At 36.4% G+C, this 25,811-nt stretch overlaps 1 protein-coding gene across 1 annotated transcript in view; it reads left to right on the top strand.

Moving 5' to 3' along the window:
* The first annotated feature begins 506 nt into the window (after nucleotides 1-506).
* LOC126920526 (uncharacterized) overlaps nucleotides 507-25,811 on the top strand; it is a 98,745-nt gene continuing 73,440 nt past the window's right edge. Inside the window, exons 1-2 of the mRNA XM_050731069.1 lie at nucleotides 507-1,185; nucleotides 2,908-3,072. The gene's annotated coding sequence lies outside the window, so the exon portion shown is untranslated. The remainder of the gene's footprint in view (nucleotides 1,186-2,907; nucleotides 3,073-25,811) is intronic.

Genomic DNA, 25,811 nt, shown 5'->3' with positions numbered 1-25,811 from the left:
CAGCAACCCGCTAAACCAGCGTTCTTCCAACCTCTCCCTCATTAATTATCATCCTGCTCCAAACACCTGTCTAACCACCTATCCTCCCGACACGCACAACTTTCCCTTTCCCACACGAAGAACCTTTCTCATCCTGAATCCTCCGAACGTGCTCGATCCGACTTGAACAACCCGAAACTTCTCTCACCTATCCGAAACTGAAAAAACCGCGACAACAACAACACCAACAAGACAAAGGGAGAATTATAAAAAAAAAAGAGAAAACATCCGACACGAGCAGCAGCATAGATAAAGCACGGGAAAACAGCTGCTTACACATGCAGGGGCGAACGCACAGGGTAAAATAGGCTGGCGTCAGTAGGAGGAACAGGGCAGGGCAGGCGCGAGCTGAACAGTCGCTGAGAAGCCGAACAGAGTGAGAGAGACAGCGATAGAGAAGGAGAGAGAGAGAGAGAGAGAAAGAGGAAGGTGGCAGGTACGGTACCACCCTACCGAGCACCCACAACGTGTCCAACAGAGACACCGAACCAAAGACACCGAACTCGACCGGCGTTGGTGCGTCAGAGAGAGGGAAACGCAGCGTGAGAGGAAAGGGTAGCTCGCAGAAGAGGATGGAGAAGCTGGCGCCTGCGTGTTGATTCTTGAGAGCTCGGCTCTCATCCAAAATCCTGGATCCCAGTCGCGAGCGCGCCGCCGATAGAAAGCATTCGGAGGAGCGAGGACGATCACGGTCGCTGACCTGACTACCACCCGGCGAGAGTCCACCCTCTGTCGCGCTCCCTCTCTCGCGCTCTCCCTGTCTCGCCCGCGGAGCCACAAGTTAGAATCCACGAGGAACACCGGCCGGCCGGTTCCATCATCTTCGTTACTCCTGCTGGAACCGTGTCTAACCTGGTCACGAAACAGCGAAACAGTCTCGACGACAGCCTCAAGACTTTCGGGGATTTGTCCTTTCGCGATGTGGTTCGTGGACGTTCGTCAGGATGCATCGGCGAGTGACGTTTGATGGGTGAAGTTTGAGTTTAGAGAGAGGATTCGCGGTGCATCGCGCAGGTTTTAGAAGGTGGATGAGCTGGTTCGTTAAGGTGGATCAGTAGGTTTGCGGGCCAAGTCACTTGCAGCGTGTCCATTGTTCTGCAGGCGGAGGTTGGAAGCGTTGCAACTGGGAGGGAACATTCTTTGGGGGTAAGAATCGAAGGAGTGTTTATTGCATGCTTTTTTTTCTTTTTTTTTTCATTCCTCGTTCGGTGGAAAGCTACAGGAAGTTGGATATCGTAACTGTGGAAGCGTAACGCAGGGTTTACTTCCGGATGAGAGGAGTGGAAGAACAACCGAGTGAAGTTTTTTGGTAAATGGCGGGTTGTGTGCTTTTTATTTGTTCCGTTTCGTGTCAAAGGCTGATTGATGGAGTTTGGATGAAGAAAGAATCGGTAGGGTTAATGTTGCAGTAGGTCGATTAAAACTCGAGGGTGGATCGGGATGAGCTTGTGGAGGATCGTGCGTCAGATTCGTCTGCATCTTGAACGAATGTACTTAAAGATGATGGTTTTAATTAATTTCACCGTGGGCTGCATGGTTAAATTGAACACAAATAAGATGGTTAGCGGTCCAAAAGATAATTCTGTTGAACAGTTTGAAGAAACAATGGTTTTAATTCGAGCGATTTATTTAATTTTCAAGTAGAGGGTAATTTATAAGAGCGCCGGGAGCAATTTTTATTTTTTCATGATTTAAGTGAATTCTTGAGGCTGAATAATGCCTGGTGAAGTAAAAATGTGAATTGTAGTGATTATTTAAATAATTATTCGAATAATTATAATGGCAAAGATAATTTCAATCATTCGTGTGATAGTTAAAAGACACCGTGAAAGGGTAACGTTTGAAAATTATAGAAATCTAAAGGGAATTTATTTAATGAAATTTAGATAATCAAATAAAAATGTCAGTTTATATGATTTGCTATTATGATGCATATATAATTACACAAAAATGTGGTTACGAGAACACCGTTACCATAGAAAACTTCAATTATCGAAATTACAAATTAAATTGAACGTCACTGACAATAATTTGTGTCATTTGGAAGTTGCATTGTGATGTATTCTTTTTTCCTGCGTTTATCATCCTTTGTTTATTACTCTGTTACTGTATTCCATTATCGCGTTATTACATTGTCAGCAAACAGACCATTTGTCGCAGTTACCATTATTCCTCCTCATATCATCCTGAAAAGCTGTATTAACAGCCAGCTTTGTCCTCATGAATAAAAGAATACCATATTGTAGAGGAGAGAAGAATAGAGTAGAATTATATGGAATTATAATTTTCAATTAGAATCAGTTGCAAATGTATACGTTGGAATTAAAAAAAGATCATTGAAGAAATCGAGAGAATAATGGTAAACCTCACGAATGAAAATGTAACTTTCAGTTTAATAATTAACACGCAAATTAATGATAATTGGCAGAAATTCCAATATCCACGTTCGAAATTATGCACAGAACAATAAAGTAGAATAGAAAGGAAGTCATTAGTAGAACGCGGAGAAGAATAAATCGTCTAATTGCTCAAACAATAATTTCACTTCAAGTAATTTACACGCGAATTAATTAAAATTGCAGGACATTTCAGACTATGGTAAAATCACATTGAAACATGATCAATAGTGAAATTTGAATCATACTGTTCCATATCGTGTTCTTCTAATTTACATTCGACTCTTCATTCGTATCTTAAGGAAGTCGGTTTTTCTTATTTTCGCGCTAGTATCGTTCCCATTTCGTTCATTTTGAATTCGCGATCCTAGCGTGGAATATTTTATTGAAGGTGAAAGACACGTTCGAAAGAAGATCGTGCGTTATGCTTAAAGAAGAACATCTCTAATCGCGACGATTTGCACGCTTGCAGAAGAAACGACGCACGAACTTCGGTAAATCGGGATCTTCGACCCAGAAACGGGGAGTTGGCGCAGCTGGTACGCGTTCTGATACGTCGTATAACGTCACAGTGATCCTGATCGGTGCACGTGTTCACGCAACGAGATTACGTTCGAAGAGCACCACCGATGAACAGGTAGATACGTGCACGTTTGCATGCCTCGTGATTAAAACCTTCGGACGATCAACCTTATTAACATGAAGGGTAAATTTACAATCCGTAAAGTTTCAACGTAAGTTCTTTAAATTTGGCGCTTTTGTGCTTTGAAACTGGAATTTAAAATGCAAAGGAATATAAATCTTCAGTATGTACAGTACTACGAAAAATTGAGAACGAAGAGCGATTCGTTGGTCTGTTGGATTTATTGATGAACGAAAGGTGAATTTTATTAGATTAAATTGCGAAGGGAGGGTAAATTTATAATAAAAATATCGGGAATTTTTAGAAATAAATTTAGTGTATAACTATAAATACGTTGCTAATTAACATGCAATGTTAAAAGAAACTGTGATTTTTAATATAATGAATTTTAGAAGTAGAGTGGCGTTATGAATTTGAGTGTAAATTTGTAATACGTGAAATGTTGGTAATTTTTAGAAATAAATTTAGTATATAAATATAAATACGTTGCTAATTAACATGTAATGTTAAAATAAACTGTGATTTTTAATATAATGAATTTTAGAAACAGAGTGGCGTTATGAATTTTGGGAGAGAGGAGATTTTTCATTAGACGAAACGTTCGATGTAAATTCACTTCGTACTACGTCGAATTTTAAAGGAAGCATAATTTTCATTATGTGGTAATTCGGATGTAGTTTCACATCTTGTAGAATATTCTGCACTGTGTACATTTTCCAAGAGTAGTCATATTCACTGAAAAAATGTTAAAAGTAGAGTCGTTTCTTGCTGTGTTAAGTTCTACGAGGTGATTTTCATTATGTAAAATTTTGGAGAGGAATTTTGAAGGGATAATTCTTATCTCATAAAATTTGAAACAAAGAAGACACGATTAAACATGAGACACGTGTAAATAAAATTCTATGAAACGAGATGATATTTCGCCATGTAAATATTTTTATCTGGCGTAATTTTTCAGTCTGTGAAAATTTGTACGAGGGATCATTTTTCATTATGAAAACTTTCGAACGACGGGGAAATTGAGACAATTGGTTCGATGATCATTTTATTGAAGTTTATTGACGTGGACATCCTTCTTCAGGCCGTGATAATTAATATATCACGCAATGATATCTTGAAAAATTGATTTATGAGACTGGCTTTATGAAACTTTGAACATAAAAGAATTTGCATTGTTCAAAATGAAGATTGATAGCAATTCTCCATCAATTAGAGAGAAGCTCTTTGTTGTCTATTAATTATCTTCACAGCTTAAAAAATTTACTTAAAAAGTATACTTAATTTAAGCTTCAGCTGCTTCGAATAAATTTTTTACTGTAATGTATAAATTTACATATTTCGATTATTAATCAATTTATCAATTTTAATTCCATAGGAAGTATCGGAAAAAATTAATCGTTTCTGAGTAATTCGATACTGAAATTAACTTCGCTTCTTTGTCTCTTCTGCGTCTCTTTTTTAAGCTGTTAATTTTCAAAGGCTTCGCAGCAGGAGATAATAGGAATACTCGCTCGAAAGCTACCTATGGGGCAAAACTGTTCAACGATACGAGTAGATAATAGGGTCAGATTGAATAGACGCGTCATTATCATTATTCCTCGAAATAGATATCCCTTGGATTCTGCATTGTCAATAAAACTACCCATCATCGATTACAGTTTCAATAGATCAGATTTATGTGCAAATTGTTAAGAAAATTATAATCTTACAGTTCCTTTCATTTCCATTTTATGTTTCCTGTTATCGAGGACTTTCAGCGAGTCTTCGATAATTCTTCGATGGATAAAATAGATATACATGAAGATAAATTGCTCTCTTCGCTTTTACAGACAAAAATTCAATCATTTTTACGTTTAACGAGATTTCAATATGAATCTTCGATTTTGTATTGTCGAAACTAATTTACCTTCAAACGTAGCAAGGTTGTCGTAATATATAAATTGTGTAAATGTTCCAAGTATAATTATACTACTCTTCATTTTCTTTCCTCATAAATATAACGAACATAGACATTGTTTAATATTATTCCAATATGAATCTTCGATTCTGAATTACTTTACACAAGTAGTTTATAAAAGCTTCGTACACGTAATCGCGTGCTTCTTTATTTTTAATCTTTTCGCCTGTTTGAACGTAAAAGATTTAAACATGTTACTCTGACACGAATTGCAAATTCCGATTTACTTGATCAAAAATATCTGCTCTGACGAATGACAAATATCCTTATCGAAAGACGATTTCACACAAGTGGAAGGAGACAGGCGGGAAAAGGAATAGAACTATAAAGTATATTTCTCAAACTAAGCATTCTCTGCAGAACTATTATTACGTAATAAAGAATCATATCGACCTCCTTTTGGGAGTCATCCCGTACATCGCCACGAGGAAGAAAAGAATCCAGTCTATGAACGTATTATCTCCTTAAACGTGCTTCATCTCGGCAATATTCCCTCGAACTTCGCCAAGGGAGCAAGTGGCCGCTATCTCTTCGCCTAGGAATAGAAGGATCACCAGCAATAATACCGCCATTACCTATCCAAATGGGAATTATGCACTCAGAAAGAAACTTTTATCAAACAAATATCGTCTCATGGTTTTCTCATATCGTTAATGTGCTCGCATTCCAAAGACCATAAAAAAACTGTTATAAAACCGGCGTACAGCCGAGTATTTCAGGCTCTAAGTCTGTAGTTTTGTAATTTATGGAGGAAATTATGCAATGGAAATTTTACTTACTAACAAGTGCCCTCATAACGAACATAAAGTAACATGTGTAGAATTTACTATACACTATAGGATATTGGGATATCGTTCGTTATTTAATCTAACAAGTTTATAGCTAAATCGCGTATCTATATGCAAATTCATATTTTCTTCAACACGACTGAAAGAATAGGTCATTAAAACTCAATGAATATTCGAATTTGGTATAGAGGAGAAGGTAAAAAGTTGCACGAGGTATTCGTAATGATTTCCTTGTTAAATCTAGCTAATTTATCGATCAAAAATACACCAATTAAAAACGAATTATTATATTGTGTTATAGGTAAGAAAAGTCGAAAGAAGGTTTCAAGTAACTTTATGTTAGATACCTTTCACCATGTTGGTGACAATCTTTTATTTTAATATGTAGTTGCGTCTATTGGTTACTGCTGTGAAGCAGAATTCCATTTTTCAAAATTATGTTAATTATGTAAATATTTTAATTATGTAAATATTTTCAAAATTATTATATTTTCAAATTTATTATAATTCCATTTTTTCAAAAAGTTATAGAAAATGATATCTTTTAAACTTCCTTTCGTCCATCGCTTTGATTCAATACAATCAACAAGCGTAAAGAAAAGTGGCACAGAGAATACCAAGACTGAATAAAGTTTTGGATAAAGTAAACACATATATTTTGTTGAGTTGTCACAGTCAAAAATGAACGGTTTTGAAAATTCGGTCTCGTAAACATTTCGGCCGACGAAAGTCTTAACCGTAAAGTAGAAATCCGCGTAAGAACTGCAGAAATCCATGATCATACAAGCGGCAAGATAAGTAATGGTACAATCAATGTTGTCAATTTTGTCGTTTATCGTTTTCCGTATGATCACAGTTAGAAAACATATCCGAAAACCGACACAATGTTCACGTTTCAAAAATATACAGAATAAGTCGCAGAGTAGGTAACGAATATGAAATTTTGAAAAAAGTATCGTCAAAATTCACGAGTACTTCAAACGTCAGCAGGTTGTCGGAAATTTTGCACCCTTCATTTCCGTGAAAAACAACCTTCATTTTTGGTTCCAGCGATCTCAAAAAATCCCCGAAAAATGTCATTCTAGCCGAATATTTTGCGGTCCGAACACTACGCTAGAGTCAGACTTTTTAATTTATACCATACTGATATAATAACAAAAACATAGTAACGATATATAATATTAGGTTGTCCGCAAAGTGTCCTTTTTTTTTACAGACACGTATTTTACAACGATGCATATTTATACAAACACGAAACTTAATCTATCAAACGTTGTGATCTTTATCTCGATAGAACAAAATGGATCATACGCAATTCGATAAAATAATAAAAAACGGAAAATGTTGCGCATCCATTATTTCCTTATAAAACGAAAGAAACTTTTCGGACGACCTAATAATACATAATATTTAATATAAAAAAAGGAAAATAAACTTAATTCACTGACATAATATAAAGCGTAATCCAGTCGATTTTACGTTCACATACATCTCATTGTTAACGACCAGGGAAATCAAACAGAAATGCGTGTTTCAGATGTATTAGGTCATCCCATAAGTTCGTGCCGACCTCTGTGTATACATTTCATATTTTAAAGAAAAACAAGAGAACTTTTATCGAGACGGAATAGTGAAAAATGAGAAGAAGTTGTACAACGAGAGGGGGATTACATTTTTTCATGAAACTGAAAGATATGTAAACAATCTTAACATATATAACCGCTCGAAAAACAGCACGAACTTATGGGATGACCTAATAAATTTAACATTATTACGTATACGCAATAGTTAGAAAAATATCTCCAATATTCGTAATTTACACAACTGTTTATCGAAGGGAAACGAATTCGTCAATGAACACAGGAAGAACCATTGTTCGCGATCGTAAACGTCGAGTACACGCGACTTATCGTGGTTGCATGCCTTTTCACGCTCTATTTTCACAGTCAGGGACGATAGCGGCGACTTAATGAATTCAACGAGTCAGCACGAAATATGCGTTCGCTAAGGATTTATTTCTTTATCCTGTGTACACGTTCAATGGCCGTATTATCTGGCCGAAACAATGGTGTCGCTGGTTCGAGGCGGGATATCATGCATATGTAGGCTGTGTAATATCGCGTAGCCTCGACACCAAGTTATTTGTATTATAAGCATGCGTACGTGTACAATGAACCGTACGTATCGTCTCTTCTCGCCTGAATATTACGTATGCGTGTGTGTGTGTGTGAATATCATGCCGAGTGGACGAAACATTTTGAACATGAGGGAAAAAGCGAGGACATACGCTGGTGAATAAAGAGGTTTGGAATATTTAATTTTGAGAGTGTGCATGATTGACAACGTTGAGATTATTTCATGTGAATTGTTTGACAAGTTGATGTAGGGCTGTGAGCGAATGTAATTTGAGCGAAATCTATTGTAGAATTCCATTTATCCGAAGTGTGTTTATCGAAATGCAATTTTATTATCTGGTCTTTATTTATCGGAACAAAAAGAAGATTAAAGCGAAGAGAACGAGTGAATTAGTATTGCCTGAATTCCAGTTATATTAACTGTTCGTTCGGAATATTTAACTTCGACGGTATGTTTGCTTGATCTTGCGATTATTTCGCGTGGATCGATTGGCGAGTCGACGTACGACTTTCAGTGAATTTAATTTAACTAAGATGTACGTTGGAATTCCATTTATTTGAACTCCATTTGCTCAAGTGAAATTTTATTACCGGAACTTTATATATCGGAATAGAAAATGTCACAGGAAACGACGACAATCAGTGCACTGCTATCTGCGTTCCAGTCATATTAATTGTTCGTTTTTTCACGAATTCATTTAAATAAAGTTCTACTATGCTCTAAATGAGGGACAGTAGGAAGACAGTGAAATAAGAGTCTTCTTATTTGGAGGATGAGAGATACATCAAATCTATCGAAGGTGTGTTTGTTAGATGTTACAATTATGACGTTACAATTATTTGAATTAATTTAATTTAGATGATATCTACCCATAATGATGGAAAAACGAACATTTATTCGTGATAGTAGTCGAAACGTTTAATTTTGAAGTTTAGTCGAGATTATGTTCGATAGAAATTGTAAAGACTGCGGTGTAAATTGCTTGATAAGGCCGCGTGTGACTTTGAATCGCTATCTAAAGGAAATTTAAATGAAATTTACTTTAAACGAGAAATAAACGAGGGTGTATTACCGCAAGGTCTTAAAATCAGTGGAGGAGAAAACTATGAGTGTCTCGAATGTTGATGGTAACCACAATTTAAGAGATGTTCAGAATGATTAAAGAATGACATCAATCGACGTCGTTGAGGCGTATGATACGATAATTTATGACTTCACTATTTCTTCACTAACGACTATGCTCCCAGGGGTGTTTCAAACGTTTTAACTGTAGTTTGCGACGTAGGCTGCATACTTATCACGCGAAACTTTCCGTTTAGACCGGATATTTCCTCTACTATATTTCGTGAAAAAAACTTGGTAAAATTACGTATTAAAGTTTAAACATCTACAATTTTTGCTTTACATCATAGTCTAGGGTTTATGTTTCTCTTGCTAATAATTATTTTTATATCCTCTTCTAAATATTGAAGTTTTACAATTCGAAATATTCCCCTCTAATTATCCTATTAATCTTCTATAATTATATATGTGAAAATTGCAAAATTAATAAATATCCAAATTCTAACACTACAAATATTCACGAGCTACTTCTATATATAGAGTGGTTGGTAACTGGTGGTACAAGCGGAAAGGGGGTGATTCTACGCGAAAAAAGAAGTCGAAAATATAGAATAAAAATTTTTCGTTTGAGGCTTTGTTTTCGAGAAAATCGACTTTGAATTTTCGCTCGGTACGCGTGCACTTTATCACGTCTCGTTATAACGGATCTCATTGTAGATCGCTATCTCGATTGACGTTATGTTGATAAATATTTCCAATATGTTAGAAAGTGTTCATAGAAATTTAATTAGAAGAGCAGAAGTATGTGTTCGGCAGAATAGACAACATTTTCAGCAATTTTTGTAATAATAAACTTTATGATTACTTCATATTATTTTATTATGTATTCCCAATTTTCTGTTACGGCAAAAACATACTTAAACTGTGATAATATCCATCGAGACAACGATCTACAGTGAGATCCGTTATAACGAGACGTGATAAAGTGCACGCGTACCGAGCAAAAGTTCAAAGTCGATTTTCTCGAAAACAAAGCCTCAAACGAAAAATTTTTATTCTATATTTTCGACTTCTTTTTTCGCGTAGAATCTTGTACCTTTCTGTTGAAACCATTCTGCTTGTACCACCAGTTACCAACCACCCTGTACATTTTAAGAAAAACTGTAATTTTAAGTTTTAAGAAAAGCTTGAAGAAACTATTTATTTAAAGTACTTCACACGTAATAATTACTTATTTAAAACAATTTTAACTCAGTTTCGATGATATAGGATATTAAATCTGTTTATCCGAAATTTTCTATCTCATCGAGAATTCTTCTAACAGAGAACACATTAATTCCGACGTTTGTTCGATATTACGCGTGTTTGATAGAAATCGTTCAGTTTGATGTGGTTTTCTTTGATAATGCAACGTGTAATGTTCACTGAATCTAACTTACGTGAAGCCTCAAACAGAGGAAAAACGATGATATACTTCTCGGGTGGTTGGGTTGTTTAATTCTCAGGTTTACTTGAAGTTATATTTGGTAGTTAACGTTGACAGTGTAATGTATTCTACTATTTTCTGTTATGTAGGTTAACGTCGCTTGTTTATTAGCGTAGCTTGTGATTTTAGCCATATGTAATTTAAGTGAAATCTACCCTAAACGAGGGTAGATGAAGATATACTTCTGCTGTGGTTCAAGCATTTATTTCTGAGGCTTGTTTCCAATTATTTAGTTCATTCATTTCTCCATAGTTATTAGTTGTATTTAGCGGCAAGCGTGAAAAATTGTGCTCTGAATTGTTTGATAAGTCTTCGTGTAATTTAAATGAAAAAAAAACTTGATTCTAGAGGAAAATCGAGTTTTCCGTATGAAATGCTTTGAAATTCTACTTCCGTAGTATCTACAGAGAAAATATGTTTCGTGCGGATACAGGGTGTCCGAAATATTCAGGACAAAACCTATACTACGCACTAATGAGGTCAAGTAGATAAGAAAGGATCGTATAAATCTATGTCTGAAAATTCTTTACTGAATTAAACGTTTAAAAAGTTTTACTAAGGGCGTGTGCAAACATGTCGACTTCAAAAAACTTTTTCTTTCCCTTTTTTTCAAAACTGGATATATATATATATATAGAATAGTATAGTGAAACGGTATTTTACAATGTTAAAAAATTGGCGAAATTGTAACACGAATACGAGTACACTCTTTCGTTTTAGTGAAAGATTAACTTAAAGCTTTAAACGTATTTTTCTCTCGAAACTATATTTTGCTATCTTGCGTCCAGTTGGTCTCCGAAATTCTTCGTCCGATTAAATTGCAATTTTTATTGGTTATTCCGCGTAACATTATTTATAATGTTACAATTTTCTTGATATCGTAATTTTGATGAATATTAAAAGTTGTTCTTCTTCAGCGAAAAATAAAATGTTGTCCTCAACAGGGCAAAGTTATGAAAAAGTCGTACGCTACGTCGGAGATTATTTATTTTCGTGTAAGTTCGTAGAACATTTTTTGCTCCTTACGGCCCCGGTCGCATTTGCCGCTGGGTGCAAGCAAACAAGGTTCTGCTGAATACGGAGTCAGATAATGTTGTGCCACATCGCCATTTTGTAATTTAACGTAATAAAAAATATGCGAACGCAGAGATAAGGATAATGTTGCTTAAAGTAAAAATATTGATCTTTTACCAAATAGTTATAAGTGAAAGGACACGTTATATTTACTCCATTTTTTTTGTAGGCTTCCAGGGTTGCATATCCTCTTAATTGCTTTGACAGTTGTAATAAAAATATAAATAGCTCGAAATTTCTTCCTTCTGTACGAATGCAGCGCTCCATTTGTCGAACAAACGATTATCGAACTCCTTCGAATATTTCTACTGTCGTAAAAATAGCGGTAAATGCATTCTGGATTCTCAAAGCTGTTCTTCTGTTTCTATTATCCTTTTATAAACCAAGAACGACTTTCTCGGAAATCCGTGATAGTTTCCAATCCTTCGATAAACTATTTTCAAATTCCTTTTACCTACTTGACCTTATTAACACGTAGTATAAGTTTCGTCCCGAATTTTCGTACACCCGGTATGTACCAGGATGAAAAGAGACACCATTTCTCTTACAGGATAATATTACAATTATAATGAAATGTACACTCGGAAGCTTCACATTAATGTTTAAAATTTGCAATGTTTCATTAGAACGTTTACTTATCATAGTATTATAAATGCGAAGAATATATTTGAGACATACAGAGAACAAGTAATTCCAGTTAGATTGTCGAAAATACTTGTACCTATTTATATGCTCATTGTTTTGGATATAGGTAGAGCTCGAATATCGAAGTAGATTTTACCGAAAATCATTTCAACTAACTTTTAGCTGACGATAGATTTTCAATAGGTTTCCTTCGGTCTTATTTAATGGCTAGGTTTGGCAAGTTTCGCTCGCACGGGTTTTAATTTAAGGACTTCAAAGGTATTCAAAGAGGATATTGAAGATGAGAGGACGCGTTAAAGGATTCAAATTCAAATCAGGCCTTCGCCGCGTATCCGGGCAGATTTTTTGCCCACTTAAGGATTAACTCTCGCTCGTACCGCTGATCTAATTAGCTTAGTCCCTATAGTCACAAGGATCTTCATCTTCCACCCGGTGCCAATCAATTATACCTTTTTTTCCCCTGTCATTATTCGTTCCATTGACTCGATTCGCGTCGGACAAATATTGAGTGAAATTTTTCATTCCATTTTCCACGATACTCGCGAGCTTCCACTGTTGGTCTTCGGTTTGCTTTATTTCGACTTGTTCGAAACGTGATTCTATATCGAGAAACGTACCAATCAAAGAGAAAAGTTTAATACCGGCCAATGAAAAGGACCTTGTTTTTAACGAAGCAAGAACATCTACTATTACGATGAAAATATTTATCGAGAATTAATCGTTCTTTGATCGTTAGGAAATATTTCTTTCGTGACGAGAAGAAGCTAAATACCGCGGCACAACTATTTGAAAGAATATTTTGCTGAGAGTCGTAAGCTTTTCGGAAGGTTTACGGAAGCAAGTTATTACTTCTTCATTCATCTGTCGATGAAGAAAAACGTCGATCGAAATGTTAACCAAGCTAGAATATTAGTAATTCGTTTTACCCTTCTATTTGGAAAATATTTTCCCCGATCGTCTAATAATAAATCATTCCGAAAGTTTAATGAAACACCGATTCTATAAAAATACGGCATCACCAAATTTCTTCCGAATTTCGTTAGCAACTCTTCGAACAATTCAATATCTTCGATTATTTTAGCGATGTATTTCCGTATAATTCTGCGATTCTATGAACAATATTTCGTTCTCTGTTCACGGTCGTGGATCGATTGTTCTTCCGGTCTTGAAATTTTCTCGTAGAGAGTTGCACGGCGCATAAAAAGAAAATCGTAAACTGCTTTTATGACAGTAAACGTTCATAAAACGTTGGAAACTCTAAATGGAATTCCAGCGCAATGTTTCTGCAAAATTCTGATTCAATATGCTACACCAAATAACGTGTACACGCTCGATGAAAGACAGGATAACGAATGGAAGGGCAAGATTGTTACCGCGTAAAGGGAAATGAACCGTTTGTAGTCAGACGCGCCGGCAGGCTGCTACCAACGAAATTATATTCTCGCGTAATACGTATTGGCACGACTTTAGATAGAAATTCGTTCGATTTTATAATACGCGAATTTTATGAAAGCCCCGATTATTTATAATAATTACAATATATAGAGTGTCTTCAATGCTGCATAATATCATGTGAATTGCAAGTTACATACACGGTCTCATGAAAATATTCGAAAATTTGTTAATAGCTTTTGTGAATATATTATAGAAAATAAGTCATTAAATGATAATAACTATTTTCTCGAAAGGTAGGTTAAAGACTACATTATGAAATTAAATAGAGGACTAAAATAAAATTAACAATTTTTCATAAATATCGTGAGAGCGATTATACGCATATAAGGGTCAGGTTGAATTGTATTTTTTTTTATTATTATATTAACAACGTCATGAAAAATGAACCGAGGATTGACCTTAATGCTGTTTTTATGTATGTACTTAACGATAACCACTCGCTTTTTATGCCAATCCAACGTAACTGTGCCGCTTTACAACGCTCAGACGATACCACATCGAGAAAGGCCTTTCAATATTGCTTTTATATTATCTGCATATTGTTACCATACCGCGATTCATTCTTCAATCTTCAATGGGTCTGAGTCGATAATTCGAAAAATAGACCACCATCGATCGTGTATCAATCATCAAAACAATTATTTCTGTTCTGTGTCTCGAAAGCCATGATGGTTTCCAGACAAATTTCGAACAACATTTCGTAACTCTGCAATTTTGAAACAACGTGAATGTTATCTGGTTTACACGATGTTTGCATTGTAAACGATACTTCGATAATCTGCTCGAAACGCTGAATAAATTTCAACTAATTTACAAAAGCTATCGCTATCAACAACCTCTCAAGACATTAAACTTTCGATGATCAAAATTACAAAACCCTTAGAAACTCCATTGTTCGAGACCTTCTTCCAGCTAGAAACTCAAGACAGGCTAAAACGATATTAACTTTGCAACGATCGAACGATGATCATCATCCAACATACCAAATTTTTAATTAACAAGGACCATGAAACCTTCAAATGCTGTCGTTGGTGAACAACTCTAACACATTTTCCCTTCAATTATCCCTTTTCTCTATTCACGTAAAGCTACAGATAAATTTAAACGAGTTCAAAACCTTGCAATACGTTAAGATCGCAAGGTTCTCAAAGTTCCTTAACTTACAATAATCTTATATTAGAATATCTTCTTCGCTAACCATTTCCATTTCTATTCTCTAAATTTCAATACCTCGAATATTTTCTCGCAATCATATCCATTTACGAATAGTATTTTACGTTTCCTGAAAATTCGTTATTTCCACGCCCTAATGGCTGTCATACAAACTCACGACAGCCACGAAGGAAGAAGAAAAGCGAATAAAAATTTTATTAGCCGCCGAGTCGAGGCTCGTAGTCCCGCTAGATAAGAAAAGAGATCTCCAAATCTTTTACATCTTCTTTCGCGACCACTTCCTCCTTTCCCCTATCCACGTTTCCAATAAATTTAAATCCATTCAATGGCTACTTCCTAACACACCAACATCACACGATCGCAAAATTCCCAAATCTTCTTTACCTAGATTTACCTAAAATTCTCAACAGAAATTTCCAATAATACAGTTCACGTTACTTTTTCTAACCCGCAATCCTTCGACATGTCTCTGCTCACTTCATACGATCGTATCTTTCGTTTCTTATTACGCTCTATGTTCCTAAGAAATTTTCTCTTTCCATCCAATAACATCTACCTATGATATATACGGACCTACGATAGCCACGAAGAAATAAGAAAGTCGACGAATAAAAATTTTTATTAGCTGCCGTGGGCGAAGCGCGCGGATTCGCTACGTAAGCCTGGGAAACAAACGTTGGACATTTTGCATCTCCTTTTCCCTGTTCACACGAAACTTGCAATTTTACGTCTATACAAAGGCTACTTCCTGGCACGCAAACTTCGTAAAATTGCGAAATTCTTAAGTTCTTTTTATCTAAAATTCTTAATCCAAAAACTTTGCACATACGTTTTCCTCACCGCGATACAGCAACATCTCTCTGAACGCTGTCTCGCAATCGCGCTTTTCATTTTTTATTACACCATTTCACGTTCCTTGGGGAGCGTTCAGACCAGACCGACCAGATCGATATTATCGCCAATATTGCAGTCGGTACTTCAGGTTTTCAACATTATCGTACGTAAGAAACTCTCTAGACGATCAATATATTAATGTTGAGGACTGAAATAATCACCACGATATTGATCGTGTGAACGCTCCCTTAGAAATTCGCTGTTTTTATTCAATAACAGCTATCATATGGAACCTATGAGAGTCAGGAAGGAAACTTACGAATAAAAATGTTTATTAACTGTTGAGAGAGAGGCTCGCTGTTTCTCTAAGTCTGAATATCGGTTTTACGAGACGTGTATCCGCGCGGCGTAGACGCCTCTCGTCGCCAGCGTCGACGTTGCGACGCGACGCGACGGCTGCCAATAAATGCTTGACCCTCGAAGTCAACGACGCCCTTTAATATCGCGAAATGCAGCCGCCTAAGGTGCAGTCGCTCGATGAATAGGCCGACTGTCTCGTTTTGCCTCTCTTTCTCTTTCTCTTCGGGCGTTTTCTCGTTAAGAAGCCGCGCGACGACGCACAGTTGGCTCTGCGTTAAGCGGAGAATACTTTGCCCGCTTTTTTCTTCCCACCTCGAGGAGCTGCGAAACAAAAAACGACGGCAAAGGGTGTCGATGAACGTTCCTCGTCTCTTCCCGCCTCTTCTTTCTCGTCTCTTCGCGTTTCCGGATGCCGCACCGGTCATTAGGCAGGGCGTTGACGAGGAATGCTACGTCGTTGAGATCTTTTTCGTTGGTGACGCTCGAGACACTCTGAAGATTCTTATTTTTTGACGACGTTGACAGACGTAAGAAAATAAATTACGAGGGAGATTGGTAAAGGTGTTATTTAAGGGTTGCCGAGGAACAACGGTGTGAGTGTTGTTTTTCTACTACGAGATGGATACAGGGAACTAGACGAATATTATACAATTTGGATTTACAGCATTCATAAGTTTATTAAACATTTATTAAACTAGTATATTACATTTCTTACCAGCTCATTGTCAGTGGTAGCCTCCTGACACGACTACAGAAATTTGATGAGAACGAAACGTACAAGCTTATAAAGAAGATTCCTTTGTCTCCCGATGAAATTCCTATCCCCGCAAGCATCCAGTAAGCACACACAAGCCTGAAGAAAGCCTGCAGTTAAACGCAACTGTTAGCCATTAAACCTGCCACACAAAACACGCTTGACAAACGTCTAGACCAAAATCTCCGTCATATTTTCTTACCAGTCCCCATTTGCTCCCCTGTACAATCCCCCATAGAATTATTCAACGTTTCTCTATTGCAGCGGTTGCATTCATTCACAACCATCTTTAAAGCGAAAATCAGAAACGAAAGGGGAAGAGTAGGAGAGGGGAGACCACGAAGCGTGTGTTGCAGGGGTTGCAACGCAAGCATTGAGACCTAATGAGTTAGAGGCTTTAGCGCGTCAAGTTTTCGGGAATCCTCGTGAAAGGATTATCCGGAGAGAACGAGAGAGGGAGAGAGAGAGGGAGAGAGTCGTGGAGGAGAAGCAGGGGATTTCTTTTGAAAGGCGTAGCCAGAACGGTTAATAGCGGCCCGTAACGAGCGAGAACGTCGTCGAGGAGACGAGGAATGGTTCCGCGAGAGGGGATTTCTAAAGACGTCAGCCTGAAACCTCTGGCAGCCGCGATCAACTACTTTTCGGCGATTTAATCCCGTTGAACGGCCGCTAGGCCTTAATTACAACCGTGTCTAGCAAAGGCAGTGGGGATTTAGCGTCATGAGCAATTGTAAACGTGCATTCGCACGCGGAAGGATATCGTCGAGCTCTCGAGTCGCTTTCACAATGGCAGCTTGCGTTAATTAGGCTCGCGAGACCCGTTTAAACGTGGCTGATTTGCATTATATAGTTGAGTGACGTTCCTTGATTTTGCTCCAGTTGATTGTTCTTTTGCCTTCTCCGGTTTAGTTGAGAGGCGGAACGTGTTCGTTTCAGAGATGTGGCTGCGAAGAGTGGGATGGAGCGGAAGAAGATTCCCGTGGAATTTCAGAATTAGACTGTTCGTGGCTAACGAAGTTCTAGAAATTTAGACGTGTAAATTATTAGTTTGGTGTATTTAACTTCACTCGAGTCTAATGACTATTTTAAAGTGAAATGCGATACCGCCTTACGATGACTCGAGGAAACATCATCTATGGTGTTATCTCTTGGCGGGCATTCATCGAGCGAGAAAAATTATTGCAATGGTAAAATTATGTTACGTGAAAGGTAAATAACGATCCAATTATCCAATTATCCAATCCAATTATTTTACGTACTTGACGTTCCTTGATTTTGCCTTGAACGTTTCGAGTCTCTGTCTCTGATATTTCGTAAAAAGTAGAAATTCCATTGTTTTCTTTCGACTGTTTCGAAGGTTAATATTATTTTTTTGACATTTTTGTATTTCTGAAAATTTCTCGTTCTTAACAATATTAGTACAACTCTGGAATTAATTGTAATTAATTGTTAGACAGCTGAATTAGGATATTATATTACAGAGAAATAAAGATCCCCTTTTCTCAATTTATTTTTGTTACTTAATCTACTTTTTTAATAAATGTTTCATTTATCATAATTATAATAGCTTGTTCACTACGAAGAATTTGCATGTTAAAAACTGCAGAGAAATATTTCATGAACAAAATCTTTCACGATCGAATCACTCATGTATATATTCGAAGGGTAAGTGGTAAAAGTGGCAGGCTGTGTTTCAGAAACTTCTTACCAAAGGGCACTCTCGTCATTTCTATTCTATAGCCAGATTTTTTAGGAATAATGGTCCTACTCTTTCAAAGAACATAACGTCAGGTTGCTTACCGCCTTTAAAGTCTTTCACGCATCTTCCAAAAGTTCTCTGCGAGAGTCACTAGACATCCTTGAACGTCTGGATTGCTCGTTCTCACAAAGTCACAAGTACTCTCTTCGACCATACTTGGACCAGAAGCTTAGCCATAAATCGTACGGAAGTAAAATACCGCCAAGGTAATTGCCTTTGCTGATTCTTGACAATACTTCGTCGTTTTTAGGAATTGTTAAAAAATTTTATTCTCGTAATTTCGTTGTCCGTGTCGTAGGAAAAAGTTTACGTATAGTGGGAGAAAATCAATCTCGTATCTCGTATTTTGTTCTATTCGATTATGGCCCTCCTTTTTGCTGAATTATCGACAATGTACATGCGTCGATCGTCTAAAATCTAAAGAGTCTCTTACGCACGATGAAATATTGACGATAATATCGATCGTCCAAAGACTCGCCACGTTTTGAGGAAAGATATTAGGTTGTCCGAAAAGTTTCTTTCGTTTTATGAGGAAATAATAGACGCGCAACGTTTTTTCTTTTGTATTATTTTGTCGAATTACATACGTTTATTTTGGTTCTGTTGAGGTAAATACCGTGACATTTCACACATTTGGTTTCACGTTTGCACGAAGGTGCAGTGTCGTAAGAAACACTTCCTTTGCGAAAGAAAGACACTTCTCGGACAACCTAATACTATGTTCCAGTGCGGTAAATTAAATCGTAAGAATGGAGTGTCCAGTCTAGAATTTAGGATCCGTCGATTCACCGATATTAATAATTGATAAATTACCGTGTAAAAAGGCCAGAAGTAGAGGGAAACTGGTGTACCATTTTATGCTTAGAGAAATGGAAATGTCCAGGACTGTTCGAATGACATCGAGTTTCTATGAATATACGTCGCCAACAGAACGATTTATAATCTCGTTTTCCTGCTATGTATCTGAGAAAAGCATTTCCATGTTTGAATGACTCGACGTTGCTCGATTAAATATCAGCTTTCCATTCGAATATTGCCCGAGTTTGCGTATCTCTAAAAGCAAGCTATTGAAATCGAGAATTTTGAAGTGGATATTTTCGTACATGGAATAATTATCGCGGCTAATTTTAACACATTAAGGACGGTGTGCTTTGATAAGCATATAGCCCGAATTCCTGTGTATTTTTCTAATTATTTAATAAATGATTGAAAAAATTCGAAAGAATATAATATTTATTAATAATAATAATAATAATATAAATTTTCATTATATATTATATCTATATATGTTATAAATAATAAGATACAGAAAGGTCTTCAGAATCTTTTTCAAAAGACAACTACTTCTATTTCTATAATAGCAAAATCAACTTCACTGCCATCATCTCTAATATTATTTTCACTTTCGGAATCACTTCGTACATTTGACTGCCTCGTCACTGTTAAATAAGAGATTTTTATTAAATAATTATGAAATTTTTTTAATATTAATAACTGTTTCTTATTAGCGAAGCACGTAACGTGAAAACGCATTCGTAGCATATCGTTTATAACATCCATTGCTTCTCTTACTGTTTTCATTAACGATAGTTAACATTTTTTATAGGATACTGCATGAAGTTTGTAAAACGCTAATTAGTGTCTGTCGAAGTCAATGTGTTGATTACGTTAAATATGTTAATGGCCATTTAGGGTGGGAAGGCACGTTTGATGGAATTCGTCGATCGAAGTGATTGGGGTTTTTAGTGGAAGGAGAAGCAGGATGGTAATGACGGTGACAAGCCAGGTTAGGTTCGGTGAATTAGCCGGAGATGTGATTATGGCACACATACGTGGGTTCAACTGAATTTACTGCTGTATTAAATTTTAAATATATACATATAGGTATATCATGTATAGTAATTCAGTATTTAAACACTTAGCGCAAATGTTTACTATTATATTATGCGTATTATACGAAACATTATGAAATTTCATTAGTTTTCTAATGAGACTCGATTATGACGATGATATTGGTAAAATATGGAATTAAAAATATATATAGAATGTGCACATAGAGATTACGAGACATTTAATGCAAGCTATATATATAAATAAATATTTGATAATTTACATGTATATATATATAAATATTTGTTAATTTATATATATTTTACATATAAAAACACTTATAAAAAAATACAAATATTTTACAGAAAGGTGTAATACGTACTTTATGATAAAATGTTTTCTAACGTCTTCATTATTTCATTTGATAATCACTTGTCTCTTATGTAGACAATAAATGTATTTTATGAACCTATTAAATGGATTCTGTGTATCTCAATCAGACGTATCGCGTTTCAACTAAACGCTTTTGTAACTCTCTGCATTTAAACAATCCACTATTTTCTCTATTACACCAGCAATTTTCTCCAAAATCCAATAAATCTCGGACACGAGTATTTGCTCCATTTCCCTCGACAGCCACATACACGCACGCACAGACACACACACACACACACACAAGAGGGAAAGAAAAGAAAAAAGAAATAATTCGAAAGCAAAAGAAGAAGCAAGTCACACTTGACCAACATGACAGGCTTTACTGAAACAGCGCGTTCCCAGCAACGATGTCGACGAAATTGCGGAAATAAAAATAGGACATCGTGGCTCGTTCGTTCGAACGACGGCCCTTGAAACTCGATAAAAGTCCTCCGTTTCCTCGACGCGGCAATCCTGTCCTGAAGAAGAAATCTCCGAAGCCGGAAAAATCCGGACTGCTCCGGGGCCAGAACTAAAAATTGTCAAACGCGGAGATGTTTCCACGTGTGTTCGATCGCGGCGGGGAAAAAATTTCGAACACAAGCTCCTCCAGGAAACTTCAATTTCGATGATTAAATGGAAATATGGCGCGCGAACAGGAGTCACGAACCTCCTGGGACGTCGCTCCTTTTTGTCGTGATAAAAATAGAGATAAAAAGAGAGAAAGAGCGAGAGGAGCGAAAGTAGAAGAACAGAGGAATCGCGGATGCGGGCGGCCATTGTCTCGTTGTACCAGCTTCGACGCGTTGATTACGCGACCGGGTATCTGTCGATGACGGTGGAACAATACGCCAACGATGAATGAAAAGGCAAATAAACGGATATCTCGAAGTGAGGGCAAAGAGATTTTTAAACGGGTTATGCGATAACGCGACGATCGAGATATCAGGATGAATGTATCTTCAGTTGGAATTGGAACGCGCTGTTAATGCGGGAAACTCGGTTGCCTTCGGTACATTACGTTTCGCTGGAAAAATGGCAGTTCGGGCGACCGTTTTAAGGATCTTTTTTAGTCGCTCATTTTCATTTCTATTCTTTCTTCTAGCAGATACAAGAATACGTATCGCTTCTTTTATTGTTTCGTGAATTTTTTTCGTTCGGGTTTGTTCAGTTCGCCGTATTTCATACTACGCGTACGTGTCATCTTGTTTCTGTTTTTCCGAAGCTACGGGGACACGTTGAATTTTTTACCGTTTCGAGAATTTTAACCTCTTTTAACCTCTTTCTTCTTGAAACTATAAAAACAAGTTTAGTTGTTCTATTTTTTTAATACGTTTACACGTTCTCTCTGTATTTCATGTGTGTAATTTGAATACAGAAAACTTCCTGGAACATCAATATGTATCTGTGAAAGTGTTTCTACGTTAATGGATTAGCTTTGGAGCTAGTGAACACTAGCTGTATAAAGTAATTTAGTTGACTGAAGGGGACTTAGCGGATTTAACTGCTTGGGTCGTTCTCAATCCACGTGACTGCTGTGGTTTCATGAATTTTCTTGGGAATTATGGAGTTAATACGAGAGTTCATATATTGAGTCCATACTTCACTGCAAGACAATCAACGTAACGTAAAGTGGAGAATTGAATAATTTAATTATAGTATTTCTTCGTCCATTTAGATTTTGAGCATTTTGTGAAGTTTAAAGGACTTGAAGCATTTATGGCACGCACTACCATGAAACGAACCATAATTGTTTAAATTGTGAAATTTAAACCTTCAAAATTTCGATTTGTGTAACAGATACCTGTAAAGTACCCATTATTTTATTGTATTCTATGTAACTCGTTAAAACGACATGATAAATTATCTTACATACACTTGTCAATAATACATTCGTATTAATTTTAAATTTCTAAATTCTCGAGTTGTCGAACTTTCAAGGTTCCAAATTCCAAGTTGTCGAATCTTCGTATCATCGAATTTTAAAACTCTCGAACCCTCAAACTTCCGAGTCTGCAAACTTCCAAATCTTGGAGCTCTGGAATCTTCCAAACCGCGGAATCCCAAGTTTTTAACACTTCGAATTTTCAAATTCCTCAAATTACAAAATTTCAAGTTTCCAATTCTTTAAATCTTCGGACTTCGAAAATTACGAAAATGCAAGTTTCATTCGTTATACTTGAGCAACGTTTGCGTTCGTGCAATTTGTCCGCGTCGGTTCTTAACACATCCGGCGAATAAATTACTCGAAATCGTATTTTTCTTGTCAAACATCTACCGGCGTACGTCACACACACACACACACACACACACACACGTACGTGTCAAATTATCGTTTGCAAGCTGTAAGCGCCTCTTGATCCCTTAACATCGATCTCTTAGTTAGAGCGCCAGATTGCCGGGTAGTTGCGCGCGGTTTCCGGGTTCTGTCGTTACATTCCGGCGGAACACCCCGCAGACCGCACATTCCGCGGGCAAAATCGAATTTCTGTCTCGTTCGCGTCCTGCCACTCTCCGAAACTATATTTACGCTGCGAATTCCGACGCTCTCAGGCGTTTCAGAAACTTCTCTGACAAATGTCTGGCCGGATACGAGCGACAAGAATAGATTGTCACCGGTTGTTCTTCAGCTTCCGGTGAAGGATCAAGCGCGTTTCTCGAGAGACGTTTGCACACCAATTACGAAAAGATTCCAATTAGAGGCTTTTATGGATATTGTTGACTTTCTTTTCATCGTTACGATGAAACTCGTTGCAGCTAGAACGATGTATTTATATAGCCATGTTGAAAAGAAATTCATCCATTTCCGTTGAATATGCAACTACTGTGCCTTCGTGTGCGTTTTATCGTTCTGACGTTCTTTAGTGGGACACTTCTGGAAGATTTTGTTTTCGGGAATAAATGCAGTTGATCGTTGAGTCAGAATCACCGAACAGTTTCAATATTTTTAGTTTAGTAAAATCGAAAGAGGATTCAATGGCAAAGTTTATTAATTACGTTAATGGAGTATTGTGATTGAGACAAAGTTTCGTTTGATATACGTCACGTCCATATGTGTTAGGGCACTTGCACAAAGTTAGGTAAATTTGCATGATCATTTGGGAAGTATTCAATTCTTGAAGAATTATCATCTCGTTCGAAGTTAAATCGATTGTGTCAACAAATATTACATGTTCGTGGCTTTTAGATTCACATTTTCGCCGGACTTGTCAGGTGTAAATATTAATCAGAGTAAGCCATATATGAGTGTATAGTGGACGATAATGAGCACACAAGTGATTTGACTAGCCTCCAGACATTCTCAATGACACTCAATTGGAATGATTCGCCTGGTCGTCGTAAATGAAATAAATGATATCGATAAAGTGTCTATGTATTTAGTAATATGCCATTTATCGTATGTTTCAAACAACGACACGATTTCTATCAGCGTATAACGAATTAATTAATTGAATATATATTTTTAATAAATTGAATTATAATATAAATCATATAGAATAAGAAAAGGGAAGTCAGGAATATTTTGTGTTACACGAATTGTAATTTCGAATGGTATTATTCTCGGCAAGACAAAGGCGAGTGACACAAAAATCTCTGGAAAAATTTCCACAATTCGACGTGACAGAAAGATTGAAATTATGGTTGTTATTCGAGCAGCTGTGCACAAGGATTCAGGTGTCGCGTGTAGATTTGTTCTTCTTGTGGGTCGTATCAAAACCAGCGTCATTTGTGCGTCTTCTGGCAAAAACGCCATTTCGTGATTACCAGCGAAAGAGACGAAACGAAGAAGACCCAGGCTTTTGTTTTATTTATCCGCCTCTCCTCCGACCGTGCCTTGCGACTGGATAAGTTTTATCCATGTTATATTTATTTAATAAAATCTCATACTCCCTTCTGTATTGCCGTTGTTTTTTAAACGATAAATATCAATTAAATCGAGATTAAAGTGTAATTAAATTTTAATTAAAATATTTTGATTTCATATGCACAGAAAATACGTTTCTTTAAAGTCGTTCTAGCTTCCTGCGTGGGACAGATATTGACCAAACTTTGTTCGTGTTATTATTAAAATGTTTATCTTCTGCTTTTTATTTATATTGTTTTACAAGAGTAAACATTAATTAAATTTTAATTAGAGTACAGTTGGATTTTAATTAAAATGTTCCATTTCGTACATAGACGGTATCTTTAAAATAATTTGACTGCTGTGTATATATCATCGAACATTTTTATCAGCCAACACCGCTGTTTCCCAAATAACAATCGTCGAACATCCTTTGAATAGATCTTGTTCCACGTTACGTTTATCGCACAGAACAACCGGAGAACATGCGCAAACTTTCCTCGACGAAGCTAATAATTCAAATACAAGTTAGATAGCAGTTGCTCGTGCGAAGAAGTAAAATTTCTCTGTTGTAAATCAGACGACAGATTTCTTACTTCTGCGATAAATAGCATTTCAACAAACCAATTTCGTACGAATGGTTTCGTATATTTTATTCAATTTCGAACCTGACAATCTCTCTAGGATCAACGTTTCACATTAAAGTTTTACATTCTACGTTATAATTAATATTGACACGGAAGTTTTATAAAACCAGATAAAGATTTCATAAGCAGTTCCCTCAAAAAAAAAAAAAAAAAAAAAAAAGAAGAAGAGAAACATACAGTGGCGTGAGAAAGTTTCCGGACAGAATGAATTTTTAACTTTACGCTTGAACAGAAATATCTAAAAGAATTTTAAATAACATCGAGTATAACAGTACGATGGACGAAAGAAAATAGTACGAGAATAATACACGAGCACTGTTGTACAGTGGCACATCATTTAAAATTCCTTAAAAAATATAAAGCGAAAAATCGATCTGGCTGGAATTTTTGCACGCTGTTCTATCAGATTTTAATATATAATAAAATAACTCAACTTAAATACTAATTATCACTACCAAAAAAAAAGGAAAAAATAAAAAGTAACAATTTTTTAACGAAAATTTCACACTAGATAA

This window comes from Bombus affinis, chromosome 9 (assembly GCF_024516045.1).
Source record: "Bombus affinis isolate iyBomAffi1 chromosome 9, iyBomAffi1.2, whole genome shotgun sequence".
In the NCBI taxonomy this organism is placed as follows: domain Eukaryota; kingdom Metazoa; phylum Arthropoda; class Insecta; order Hymenoptera; family Apidae; genus Bombus; species Bombus affinis.
Note: the sequence above shows the minus strand (reverse complement) of the source record. Positions and strands in the feature narration are given on the sequence as shown.